The sequence below is a fragment of the Chlorocebus sabaeus genome, chromosome 20, assembly GCF_047675955.1.
Source record: "Chlorocebus sabaeus isolate Y175 chromosome 20, mChlSab1.0.hap1, whole genome shotgun sequence".
NCBI lineage: Eukaryota > Metazoa > Chordata > Mammalia > Primates > Cercopithecidae > Chlorocebus > Chlorocebus sabaeus.
The window spans coordinates 15,476,492-15,490,061 of NC_132923.1; the positions used below are offsets into that span (position 1 = coordinate 15,476,492).

General features: G+C 44.5%; 1 non-coding gene and 1 pseudogene across 1 annotated transcript; both read right to left on the minus strand.

The window, feature by feature from the left end:
• Positions 1 to 4,073: 4,073 nt before the first annotated feature.
• On the minus strand, positions 4,074 to 5,594 carry LOC140709281 (uncharacterized; annotated as a pseudogene).
• Positions 5,595 to 10,698: 5,104 nt separating this feature from the next.
• On the minus strand, positions 10,699 to 10,862 carry LOC119624676 (U1 spliceosomal RNA). Its single transcript, XR_005240825.1, has one exon. It is a non-coding gene; the product is annotated as a U1 spliceosomal RNA (small nuclear RNA).
• Positions 10,863 to 13,570: the final 2,708 nt, after the last annotated feature.

Sequence of the window (13,570 nt, forward strand, 5' to 3'; positions counted from 1 at the left end):
TAGCTTTCTTTCTGTACTAAGATTTCTTTTAAATATAGTAATTTGTTAAAGCCAAGAGCTCCTATGGAATGAAGTTAGGTGGGAGGGGAACATTGAGTAGTAAGATCATCCTTGTAATAGAGATGCCACTCTTGCAGGTATTGACAGCTATTGGGCCCAAAAAATTGTTACCAAACATTGGAAAGACAAGATATGAGCAACTTCTCATTGCTGCAGTCTCAAATATCAGGAAATACCATTATCCTCAGGACAATGAATAGACAATCAAAAGAGACTCACAGACTAGATCCACTGTCATGTATCACCAAACAGGGACTGGATCCTTGTCAAACACCACCCAACAGAGATTGTCCCCAGAAATTCACTTCATAACATCAAAACCAGAAACGCACACTGATGCCACTGATGGCAGAAAACAATGATGCGAGAAAGAGAGAGAGGGAGATAGAGGAAGGACTTGCCCAATGACAATACTTAGTACATAAAAGCAAAAGAGCTCAACTTCTGCTCATGAAAGCAAGAACCAAGGGAACAAGAGCCAATAGCTCTAAGGATCCAGGTCTGCACCAAGGGCCTGTTAGGTGCAGGATTCTGTTGGCTCCAATGATGGGTCTCAGATGGGCTAAATTTTATGGACATAGCCTCTGAAAGAAATCAGTCGAGGAATAATATAGAGACACTTATCTGCATGTTCATTCTCCATTACTATAGAAGGGAAACTGGCATTAGATTGTTTTCATCAAATAAAAGTAAAATCAAGATTTATAAAGAAAAGAGGAAAGGGGAGGAGAAAAAAATGACTGGGACCATTGTGATTTTGCTCCCTTTGGATAAGCAACTTGGCAGAAAGCTATCAAAGAGGTCACTGTGACCTGTCTTCTCCAGACCAATGTGACTTGGTCACCACAGGAAACAATTACAGGCTGGGCACAGTGGCTCATGCCTGTAATATCAACACTTTGGGAGGCAGAGGCGGGCGGATCACTTGAGCTCACGAGTTGGAGAGCAGCCTAGGCAATATGATGAAACTCTGTCTGTACAAAAAATACAAAATTTAGCCAGGCATGGAGGTGTATGCTAGTAGTCCCAGCTACTCAGGAGGCTGAGGTGGGAGGATCACCTGAGCCTGGGAAGGTTGAGGCTGCAGTGAACCATGATTACATCCCTGCACTCCAGCCTGAGTGACAGAGTAAGACCATGTCTCTAAATAAATGAATTAAATTTGAAAAAGAAACAAGGCCAGGCCACTATTCACAGTAGCAAAGACTTGGAATCAACCCAAATGTCCATCAGTGACAGACTGGATTAAGAAAATGTGGCACACATACACCATGGAATACTATGCAGCCATAAAAAAGGATGAGTTCGTGTCCTTTGTAGAGACATGGATGCAGCTAGAAACCATCATTCTCAGCAAACTATCGCAGGAACAGAAAACTAAATACCACATGTTCTCACTCATAAGTGGGAATTGAACAATGAGATCACTTGGATACAGGAAGGGGATCATCACACACCAGGTCCTATTGTGGGGAGCGGGGGCAGGGAGGGATAGCATTAGGAGATATACCTAATATAAATGAGTTAATGGGTGCAGCACACCAGCATGGCACATGTATACATATGTAACAAACCTGCACATTGTGCACATGTACCATAGAACTTAAAGTATAATAATAAAAATTAATTAATTAATTAATTAATTAAATAAATAAATAAAAAAGAAACAGGGCCAGGCATGGTGACTCACACATGTAATCCCAGCACTCTGGGAGGCCAAGATGGGAGTATCACTTGAGCTCAGGAGTTCGAGACCAGCCTGGGCAACATAGTGAGACCTCATCTCTAAAAAATACATACATATATTTTAATAAATATATATAATAAAATATATACTATATTTTATCATACATAATATATAACTGTATATATTTATATAATTATAATAAAATATGTATATATTTTATTATATATAATAAAATAAAAGAGAAACAATTACAGATGTTGGAGGACTTTAAAATAGCCAGGTGCAGTGGTTCAGGCTGGTAATCCCAGCACTTCGGGTAATCCCAGCACTTCGGGAGACTGAGACAGGAAGAACACTTGAGCCCAGGAGACTGAGAACACAGTGAACTATGATCGTGCTACTGCACTGCAACCTGGGCAACAGAGCAAGACCCTATCTCAAAAAATAAAATAAAATGTCTTAAAAGTTTAGCTGTCCATCCTATGAAACTGAATATCTCTGTGTAATGTCCACCATGTCCTCCTGTTGTACTTCCCCCTTACTTAAGCCAGGAAGGCATTTGTGCACTTATTAGAATATCACTGGCACATGGTCGGGCATGGTGGCTCATGACTGTAATACCAGCATGTTGGGCGGCTGATCAGGAGTTTGAGACCAGCCTGGTCAACATGATGAAACCTTGTCTCTACTAAAAATACAACAATTAGCCGGGCATGGTGGTGCAGTCTTGTAAGCTGAGATTCCTTCACTGAACGCCAGCCTGGGTGACAGAGCAAGACTGTGTATCAAAAAAAAAAAAAGCAAAGAAAAGAATATCATGGGCACACGTATAGAAAGTTTGTTAGGCTGGGTGTGGTGGTTCACACCTGGAATCCCAGCACTTTGAGAGGCCAAGGCAGGCGAAACTCTTGAGCCCAGAAGTTAGAGCTCCTGGAGCCAATCTGGGCAACATAGCAAGACCCTATCTCTAAAAAAAAAAAGAAAGAAAAGTTGGAGGCCGGGCGCGGTGGCTCAAGCCTGTAATCCCAGCACTTTGGGAGGCCGAGACGGGCGGATCACGAGGTCAGGAGATCGAGTCCATCCTGGCTAACACGGTGAAACCCCGTCTCTAGTAAAAAATACAAAAAAATAGCCGGGCGAGGTGGTGGGCGCCTGTAGTCCCAGCTACTCGGGAGGCTGAGGCAGGAGAATGGCGTAAACCCGGAAGGCGGAGCTTGCAGTGAGCTGAGATCAGGCCACTGCACTCCAGCCCGGGCGACAGAGCGAGACTCCGTCTCAAAAAAAAAAAAAAAAAAAAAAAAGAAAAGTTGGATTTGGTGGTACACACCTGTAGTTCCAGCTATTCTGGAGGCTCACTAGAGCCGGGGTGGCAGGTGCAGTGAGTTTGCAGTGAGCTGAGATCACACCACTGCACTCCATCCTGGGTGACAGAGTGGCACCTAGTCTCAAAACAAAAAGTAGGAGAGGGGAGAAAATTTGTTGTGTCAGCAAAGAAACGAAGAAAGGGACATTATTAGAGTTGAGAAATAAAGTAAAATATGATTTGGTACCTTTCCCACAGAAGATAAGTTTGCTAACTGTGCTGAAATTAGAAACATTATATAAGGCCCGGTATAATCCTAGCACTTTGGGAAGACCTCGGATGTGCCTGAGCCCAGGAGTTGGGGACCAGACTAGGCACCATAACGAAACCCTTTCTCTACAAAAAATACAAAAATTAGCTAGGCCCTTTGGATGCGACAACTGATTGTGCCGCAGAGACACAACCCTAGTGGCTTAGGACTCTGGGAAGGTATAATCTCCCTGGTTTATCTAGGGATCGATAATGCATGAACGCTTTAAAAGCTGGAGCAGGCGGCCGGGCTCGGTGGTTCATGCCTGTAATCTCAGCACTTTGGGAGGCCAAGGCGGGAGGATCACGAGGTCAGCTGATCGAGACCGTCCTGGCCAACAAAGTGAAACCTCGGTCTCTACTAAAATACAAAACATTAGCCGGGCGGGGTGGAGCAAGCCTGTATTCCCAGCTACTTGGGAGGCTGAGGCAGGGGAATCGCTCGAACCCAGGAGGCGGAGGTTGCAGTGAGCCGAGATCGCGCCACTGCACTCCTGCCTGGCGACAGAGCAAGACTCGTGTCTCAGAGAAAAAAAAAAACAAAAAAACAAAAAAAAAACCTGGAGCAGGCGTCCCTCAGTGGGCTCTAGCCACCAACCTTTAGATTAACAGCCGAACGCGCTAACCGATTGTGCCACAGAGACACGTAGTTTACCTTCTTCTGGGCGCTATAGGAAGGGTGCACTCACCAAACACTCCCCAATCCTCCCATCCTCAGAGCCCACCACACAGTACAACTGTGTAAGGCCTTGGAAAACTGGAGAGATTAGAGCGGTGAATCGTGTTGGTCTCATCGGAGACCCGCAGGTTGGGAGATTCTAGAACCAGGACGACCTTGCCCCTCGCCTGCTTCAGAAGCCCCTGGAAAAGCCCCGGCCTGCGACCCGGACCTGAGCCGCCTGGGGACCCAAGAGAAGCTGAACGCCCAGTGGACTCCCAGGATGGTTCTTTGTGCCGCCTTCACCCACTGAGGGAGCCTGTGCCCACACTGCCCAGTCGCCTTTGAGGCCGCTGCGGAACTTTCGCTGCTATCTTCGGATCCTGTGTCCGGCACGGGGGCTCCACCGGGGCAGGGATCATGGTGAGTGTGGCTCGTGGGGCCTCTGGTGGGGCCCCTGGCGGGGAGCAGGGTCTGGCCCTCACCAGGGCGCACGACTAGGACTTGTTGAATTAATCTATCATCGCCTTTAGCTTTTAGTCCTTTGAAGAGCCCCGAAAATGGAAATCATGAAATATTTTACCTTGGGGAAGTTTTGATTTGTTGTTTTGTTTTGTTTTGTTTTTTGAGACAGGGTCTCGCTTGGTCGCCCAGGCTGGAGTGCAGAGGTACAAACACGGCTCACTGCAGCCTCGACCTCCCGAGGCCATCGTCGCCTTTAGCTTTTAGTCCCTTGAAGAACCCCAAGAATAGAAATCATGAGATTTTTCCATGGGCAAGTTCTTTTTTCAAAGCGTTTATTCACATTGATTTCTTGGCATCCCCTGGAGAGGGCAACGGGCAGGGCCTCCAGTGCACCTTCTGCGGCGGTGGAGCCGCAGGGACTCAGATGGGCAGTGTACGGTCGTAAGGCAGGAGGGTAGGAGCGGGGGAGGGGAAAAGCAAAAGCAGGGAAAGAAGCCGGGGAGCGGTGGAACAGACATCCAGATCTCCTGAAAGGCTCGTGCAGCACAGGATGGATCTTCTGGAGGAGAGAATTGTTTTTTGTTGCTGTTGTTGAAGCAGAATGGGGAGGAACTGAGGGGAAAATTGAGAGAGAACATGAAAGAGCTCCAAACGCGAGGACCCCAAGAATAACATCTTCCAGAAGAACTAGACAGAAAACTACGAGTCTGGGAACCCTGAAATCCCTGGAGGAGTAGCATTATCATGACCCTCTGTGTTCCTTTTGGCAAAGGACTTGCTTCCTCTGTTTGTACAATTGTTTGTGTTTGTTAAATAAATAAAACCCTTTTCATATATCTTTGAAAGTACATTGGCTCTATTATTTTATGATTACAAATAATGCTGCAGTCGTCATTCTTGTACACTTATCATTGGCCACTGGTGTATTTCTATAGGGTAGAGGCCTGGAGAGCAGTTGCTCCAGCATAGTGATTACATGGTTTTTATATCGTTCCATTTTCTTTCCTTTGTTGGCTTATTAGCTATAACTCTCTTTCTTCTGGTCTACCACTCTCCGACTTCTTTCCCTGCTTTTGCTTTTCAGTGATGGCTTTAGGGTTTCCAGAATACATCTTCGTCCATGCCATCTAGTGACATTCTACCTCCCCTTCTGGCCATTATGCTAGTGTTGTCATGTAATTTGATTTTACACGTTATAAACCCCAGAATTCATTATTATTGCTTTTGTTTAATTGGTCAAATTATTTTAAAATATTTAAATAATAAGAACATATATATTTAACTATGTGCATACCGATTTCCAGTAGTCTCCATTTCTTTGTGTAGATCCATTTTTCTGTCTGGTATCCTTATCCTTAGGCTGGGAGGACTCCTTTTGCATTTCTTGTAGCTTGGGTTGCTGAATTCTTTCATTTTTTTGTATGTCTTTAAATGTCCTTATTTCTGTCACATTCTTGAAAGATTTTTCATTTTGGCATAGAATTCTAGGAAAACTTTATTTCTTTCAGTACTGTAGGATGTTGGCACTTTGTTTTTGTAAAACTGGCATAAAGTGGGCTTCCTGTACTTGTTATATAATTTTTGGAATGTGTATTTAAATTTAAAACATTAAAATGGGCTGGATGAGGTGGTGCACGCCTGTAGTCCCAGCACTTTGGGAAGGGGAGACAGGAGGATTGCTTGAGGTCCACAGTTGGAGACCAGTGTGGGCAAGATAGCAAGACCCTGTCTCTCTGTCTCTCATATATATGTGAATGTCTTATACATATATCATGAATGTCCTAGATTCATCTTAAGTTCCACCAACAGTGCACTTGAAGTAAAATGTGCCCAACCTGAGGGTCAAACCTACCTGCTGACATGTAATTTTTGTTTGTGAGACATTCTAAACAGCATTTGTTTCACCTAGCATCCCTAGCATAGTGGTTTTCAAGTTTTCATCACACTTGAATGTCTTAAGTGCAAAACTTGTCAGAATTCATTTCCTTTGCCAAAAAATTCTAAAATACTTTTTTTTTTTTTTTTTTTTTTGAGATCAGTTCACTGCAACTTCCACTTCCCATGTTCACAGGATTCTTCTGCCTCAGCCTCACGAGTAGCTGGGACTACAGGCCTGCGACAACACACCCGGCTAATTTTTGTATTTTTAGTAGAGACGGAGTTTCACCATATTGGCCAGGCTGGTCCCAAAGTCCTGATCTTAAGTAATCTGCCCACCTCGGCCTCCCAAAGTGTTGGGATTACAAGCACGAGCCACCACGCTGGGCCTAAAATACTCTTACTTCAAGTAAAAGTGCATTAAAAACAAACTTCTCAGTTGCATCCCTGGAATCCATAGAAAGCCCGGGAGAGACAATCAAGTGCTACAGGATAAAACACTATCACCATGTTGGCCAGGCTGTTCTCGAACTCCTGACCTCGGGCTCCCAAAGTGCTAGAATTACAGGCATGAGCCACCGCACCCAGCCCAACCAAGATTATTAAACCATTCTAATTTGTCAAAAGAGTCACACTGATTTTTAAAAAATAATGTAACGGGCTGGGTGCGGTGGCTCATGCCTGTAATCCCAGCACTTTGGGAAGCCATAGCAGGTGGATCACAAGGTCAGGAGTTCGAGACCAGCCTGACCAACATGGTGAAACCCTGTGTCTACTAAAAATACAAAAATTAGCCGGGTGTGGTGGTATGTGCCTGTAATCCCAGCTACTCGGGAGACTGAGGCAGCAGAATTGCTTGAACCCAGGAGGCAGAGGTTGCAGTGAGCTGAGATTGCACCACTGCACTCCAGCCTAGGCGACAGAGTGAGACTCTGTCTCAAAATAAATAAATAAATAAATAAATAATAACATAATGAACATTTTCATCGTTTATATATATATTAAATATTTACATTATTTAAATTGTTCAAAAGCATCAAAGATTCCTCTCTGCTATCAACTTGATTTCATTTATTTTATTGTACCAAACTATCAAGACCATTCATTTAATCTACAGTTAAATCTATTATTTTTTCATGTTAGAAATTCAACAAGAAAATTTTTCCCTAATGAAACCTCACATTTCAAGCATAAGTAGGCTGAGCAAGGTGGCTCACACCTGTAATCCCAGCACTTCAGGAGGCCGAGACAGGTGCATCACTTGAGGTCAGGAGTTTGAGACCAGCCTGGCAAACATGGTGAAACCCTGTCTCTACTAAAACTATAAAAATTAGCTGGGCGTGTTGGCGTTCGCCCGTAATCCCAGCTACTCTGGAGGCTGAGGCAAGGAAATAGCTTCAACCCTGGGAGGCGTAGCTTGCAGTGAGCTGAGATCCCACCACTGCACTCCAGCCTGGGCTACAGAGCAAGACTCTGTCTCAAAAATGAATAAACAAATAAGCATAAGTAGTAAAAAATAAAATAAAATAAAATAAAAAATAAGGCACAGTGTCTTGCTCTGTTATCCAGGCTAGAGTGCAGCGGGGCAATCATAGCTGACCAACTTGGAACTTCCGGGCTCAGGAGATCCTCCTGGCTCAGCTGGAGCTTCCGGGCTCAGGAGATCCTCCTGGCTCACCATACCTGGCTTAATTTTCTTATTTTAATTTTATATAAGTGATCATTACTATTCCTAAGATAATTGGGGCAGTGACTCCTTTAAAATTTTAGAGACCTAATTTGTCTATTCACTTCACTGAAAGAGTATGATAGTTTGTTTCATGAGAAAATATCCTATATTTATAAAGAAGGAAAATTCCTTCCACCAAACTAGGTGGCATTCTAAAGAAATGAATTGTGCTAAGTAAGGTGAAAACAGAGGCAATGGTATCTATTAACAATGTTTATCAGTGAAGGAAATAAACTGAAAATATTAACATCATTAGATCCTTGGAGGGCCTTCATTGCTGAAAATCTGAGTGATTTTGTGATACCCTTTTGAGTCCGGCAGGACATTCTCTTTCCAGGGCATATAACAGTGGGTGAATAATTTCTTTTCATTCATTTTCATTAAGGGATGAACTTCCTTAATGTTCTGGAGATTATTACATTTGATTTGTATAGTTGTGAAAAGTGCTCATATTGCTGATTCCATTGTTTATATGTGATCATATAAATCTTTTCTCTCCTTTCTGTAGTGTGGTTCAAACTTAATCCTTAAAGGCCATGTATTTGAATTTTTCAGCTGGTTAGAAACCTGAATATACCAATCAAGGAAAACTGCTCCTTACATGCTACAGATTTAGTTTTCTTCCTGGACTAAGATGTCTTTTAGATATAGCAAATTTGTTAAAGCCAAGAGCTCCTATGGAACGAAATTTGTTGGGAGGGGGGACATTGAGTAGTAAGATCACTCTTGTAATAGAGATGCCACTCTTGCAGATATTGACAACTACTGGGCTCATAAAAATTTTACCAGACATTTGAAAGACAAGATACGAACAACTTATCATTGCTGCAGTCTCAAATAGCAGGAAATACCATTATTCTCAGGACAATACATAGACAGTAAAGGAGACTCACAGAGCAGATTAGCTGTCATGTATCACCAAACAGGGACTGGATCCTTGTCAACAACACCCAACAGAGATTTGTCCCCAGAAATTCACTCCATAACATCAAAACCAAAAACCCACACTAATGGCAAAAAATAATGATGCAATAATGAGAGAGAGAGAGAGAGAGAGAGAGAGAGAGAGAGAGACCTGTCCTATAGCCATACTTAGTGGGTAAAAGCCAAACAGCTCAATTTCTGCTCTTGATACTTAATAGAACAGAGGGAACATGAGCCAATCGCTCAGTGGGTCCAGATCTGCACTAAGTGCCTGTTGGATGCAGGATTCTACCGTCTCCAGTAATATGTCTCAGATGGACTAGCTTTTTGTTCTATTTTGTTTGTTTTGTTTTGCTTTTGCTTTTGTTTTTTGGTTTTTGAAGCAGAGTCTCGCTCTGTTGCCCAGGCTGGGGTGCAATGGCACGATCTCGGCTCACTGCAACCTCCACTTCCTGGGTTCAAGCGATTCTCCTGGCAGCCTCCCGAGTGGCTGGGATTACGGACACACACCACCACGCCCAGCTATTTTTTTTTTTTTTTTTTTTTTTTTTTTTTTTTTTTTTTTTTTTTTAGTAGAGACGGAGTTTCACCATGTTGGTCAGTCTGGTCTGGAACTCCTGACCTCAGTTGATCAGAAGTAGGTGAGGTCAGAAAACATACCCTGGGAGAAACTGGCACAATGCCCAGAACCGCCATCGCTAGGCCTGGGGTTTTCTTCTGTAGTGGATACTAGTATTCACGTAGTGCAGGGACAAAACCAATTAGATACTTCTGGGAGTTAAAAAGAGATGAATTTACAGTGCCATTTGAGAAGGGGTATTAAGGAATTTGCCAGGGTACTGACACGTGTCAGGTGTAAACCCGCAGGTTGAGGGAGCTAAGTATTTTCTGTCCATGAAGGTGATCAGCCGGGGCCTGAAGAAAGAGGGACGGGGGAGGACGCTGGCGCCAGAAACAGCGCCAGAAATAGGAAAGGGCTGCTTGGCGGTAGGAAGGATGAGTGGGGGTGCTACCTAGAAAGCTGCCTGGCAATGGATGTAGGATGTGGAAGCGAGACATCAAACAAGCAGCTGTCGCTTAAATAAAGACTGAAGAAAGATTAGATATGTAAACGGCAGGAGACAGCAGGGAAACTGGACCCGGCTCCTCATAAAATTTCCCGCCTTATATTTCAGGGAGGACCGCGGCACATTTTGGCCAAGATAGGTGAGGTGAGGCCTGCGGACCTCGATGAATATGGTTTAGGGCACCTGGACGCCAGGAGAGCCGTTCCCCTACGCAAAGTAAGCGAGTTATATCTACAACCAAACGGGGACACTAAGAGTCCCAAAGACCATGTTTTCTTCCCGAATAACAGCGCCCGTCGGCGTAGTTTGTACCTGGCTCTACGAGGTGAGAACACATTCCCCGCTAGCACAAAAATCCCACAAACTCCTGAGGGGGCTGCGGTTAGAAGCGGAGGCTGTGTAAAAGGTGATGGGGGTTAGGTAAAAACACCAAGATTTTCACAGCGTGAGAATCCAAAGACCCTGCAGACCACGTACCAATCTCTACAGTGAGATGACATGTTACTTCCCATTCCTCAGCGTCCGAAACCAAGAATAACACTTACAACCAAGGTACAAACCAATATTAGAATTAATACTAACCTTACAATAATGCCTACTCTTTAAACTACAAGAAGTCAGGGGAAAGCGCGAACGCAGTCCCCCACTACCACAAATTATGCAGTCGAGTTTCCCACATTTGGGGAAATCGCAGGGGTCAGCACATCCGGAGTGCAATGGATAAGCCTCGCCCTGGGAAAACCACCTTCGTGATCATGGTATCTCCCCTGCCAGGTAAGTATGAGTTCGCAACCCTCCGCCCCGCCACAGCCTCATACGCCTCACCCTTTACACGCACGGTCACTTGCCCCACGCACTCTCGAGCCCTCCTAGCCCTGACACACAGCTGGGACTCTCAGGTCCGACCAGCGGTCCTGAACCCGTTCCCACGGCAGGGGAACTCCTTCGTGGCGAAGCAGCAGATGTCGAAGCAGCAGCCCCTGCGCTGCCTCATCTACATAGAAGTCGCCCGCTCCGTGATGTCACCGACAGTGCCTTTCCCAGTCCCCGTCTGCCTTTCTTCCACTCCGCGGACCAACCCGCTGCCGGAGCCCACAAGGGGAAGTGACGTCTGCCTCTCCCTTTTTTCCTCCGCCCCCGCATCTGTTCTCTCCCAAAGAAGCTGGTGTTTAACCTGTGTTGTGTAACAACCTTTCGGCGGCCCGATGAAGCCTGGACATGCTTCTTCAAATAATGACTTTTAATTCGCAGACTAGAACGTTTAGGATTACAAAAGAAACCGCTTTGCTTCACATCCTTGTTGGGATGTAGCATTCCGCTTGAAATTGGAAGCCGTTTAATATCAGAGAGAAACCATATTTATGAAAGTAAAGAGACTGCTCAGATGACTGCAAACCAGCCTTCCTTACTGGTTTTATCACTGGTAATGTTATAAAGACAGTTGTCCAGTTTCATGAATCTTGTAGTTGGTTTTTCTTTTTTTTCCCCCAAATTCAGTATTATAGAAAAATATGCTGCCCCAGAAGAGATGATTGGACACTCTCAAGCGTGGTGTTGGATTTTGTCATCTCTTCCACAGCCATCTCCAGACCTTAGTGCTTACCTCATGTTAGTTTTTTATGTTCTGCAAACACAAAACCAAAATAATCCAAATTTGACACAAATACCTGGGATCCATCTTAGTGATGTTTAACAAATGTCTGGATCATCTTTTCTTATACTGGATTACAATGCATGAAACACTGTGAAGTAAGCAAAGTTGGCATGCCCAAGTCAAAGACCATTTGAATATTTACAAGTAGATTTGAGACAGGAATAGTACAGGGTGGTCACAGGATAACAAATTCTAGACAGCAGATTTACCTGACTTGAGGCTATGGGCTGATAAGATGCTGAAAAACCAGGGTGTGGACCAAGCTGTCTAAGACTGACTGGACCCAATGTGGTGCTTGATTTGATGTAGGTTTTACCTAGGCCCTCATTATATGCTCATTAACATACTAAATCACACACCCACTAGTGCCATGACAGTTCTGAGACCAATATTTGATGTAAAAATGGATGGCACCACAGTTCTGAGAAATCTCCACCTTTACCCAGGAATTGTTATGAATATTCCACTCCTTGGTTAAAGTAATCCATCAAGATGAAACCCCAGAACCCATTGTTCTCTCTCGGGTATGCCCGAACTCCCCTTTCTTGAGTGTGTACTTTTTGCTTTGCAATAAATCTCTTCTTTCACTGTTTGCTGACTCATCCTTGACTTCGTTCTGGAGATGGTGTCAAGAGCCTGGACACCACAGCTGGGGTCGAGATCCCACCAGCATCCGGGGACCTCCCTCAGTCCACAAGTATCAGATTCTATGCCATTGCTCAAATCATAAAACATCGAGTGGAGAGTTCTCCTTGGAGACCATAAAGTAAAGATTCTGTGGCATGGTGGCCAGTTAGGTCACTGGAAGGCATGGCAAAATCTTGAAAATGAGGGATTAGGTGACAGTGTAGCAACTGCTAAATACTAAATACTTGATCCAGGCCCTATTCCCTGGAGACTGACAGGGAAGACACACGGTCCACGTAATAGTGGAGAAATACTTTCTGGGTATCTGACCAGCCTTTGTGGAAAGAACTGGCACCATCCTGCAGATGTAACCACCTGATGGGTTCTTCCTGCCCACTGTACACACAAAATCAATTCATGGAGACCATGGCATTGCAGTAAAGAGTTTCATTGACACAGGCCAGCCATAACCTGTGGGAGACAGAGTTATTACTCAAATCAATCTCACTGAAGGCTTGGAGGTAAGGGATTTTTCAAAGACAGTTTGGTGGGGAGGGGGCTAGGGTTTGGGCAGTGCTGATTGTTGGGGATGAAATCACAGGGAAGTGGAAACTGGCCCTCCTGCCCTGAGCAAACTTCTGGGTGGGGGCTAAGGGACTGGTTGATTTTTGGGCCAAATGGTGCCATCCAGTAGTCAGAAATGCAAAAGCCTGAAAAGATATCTCAAGAGGCCAATCTTAGGTTCTACAGTAGTGATGTTCTTCACAGAAGTAATTGGGGAAGCTGCAAATCTTGTGACCTCTGGAATGACTGGTAATTATTTAATGAGGCATACATCTTAGCAGAATTCACGCCCCTTTCATCCTCCTAACTTGGTGGCCTTTCATTAGTTTTACAGGGGTAATTTAGTTTTGGGGAAGGTTATCATTTAAACCAACCTTTTTGGCTGTCCCCAATGTTTTTGGCACCAGGGACTGATTTCATGGAAGACAATTTTTCCATGGAAGGGGGTGGTGGATGGTTTCTGGATGAAACTGTTCCACCCCAGGTCATCAGGCATTAGTTAGAGTCTCATAAGGAGTGCGCAGTCTGGATGCCTCACATGCTCAGTTCCCAATAGGGTCCGAGCTCCAATGAGAATCTAATGCCGATGCTGACCTGACAAGATAGTAATACTTGAAAGCCTGCAGCTCACCTCCTGCTGTTCGG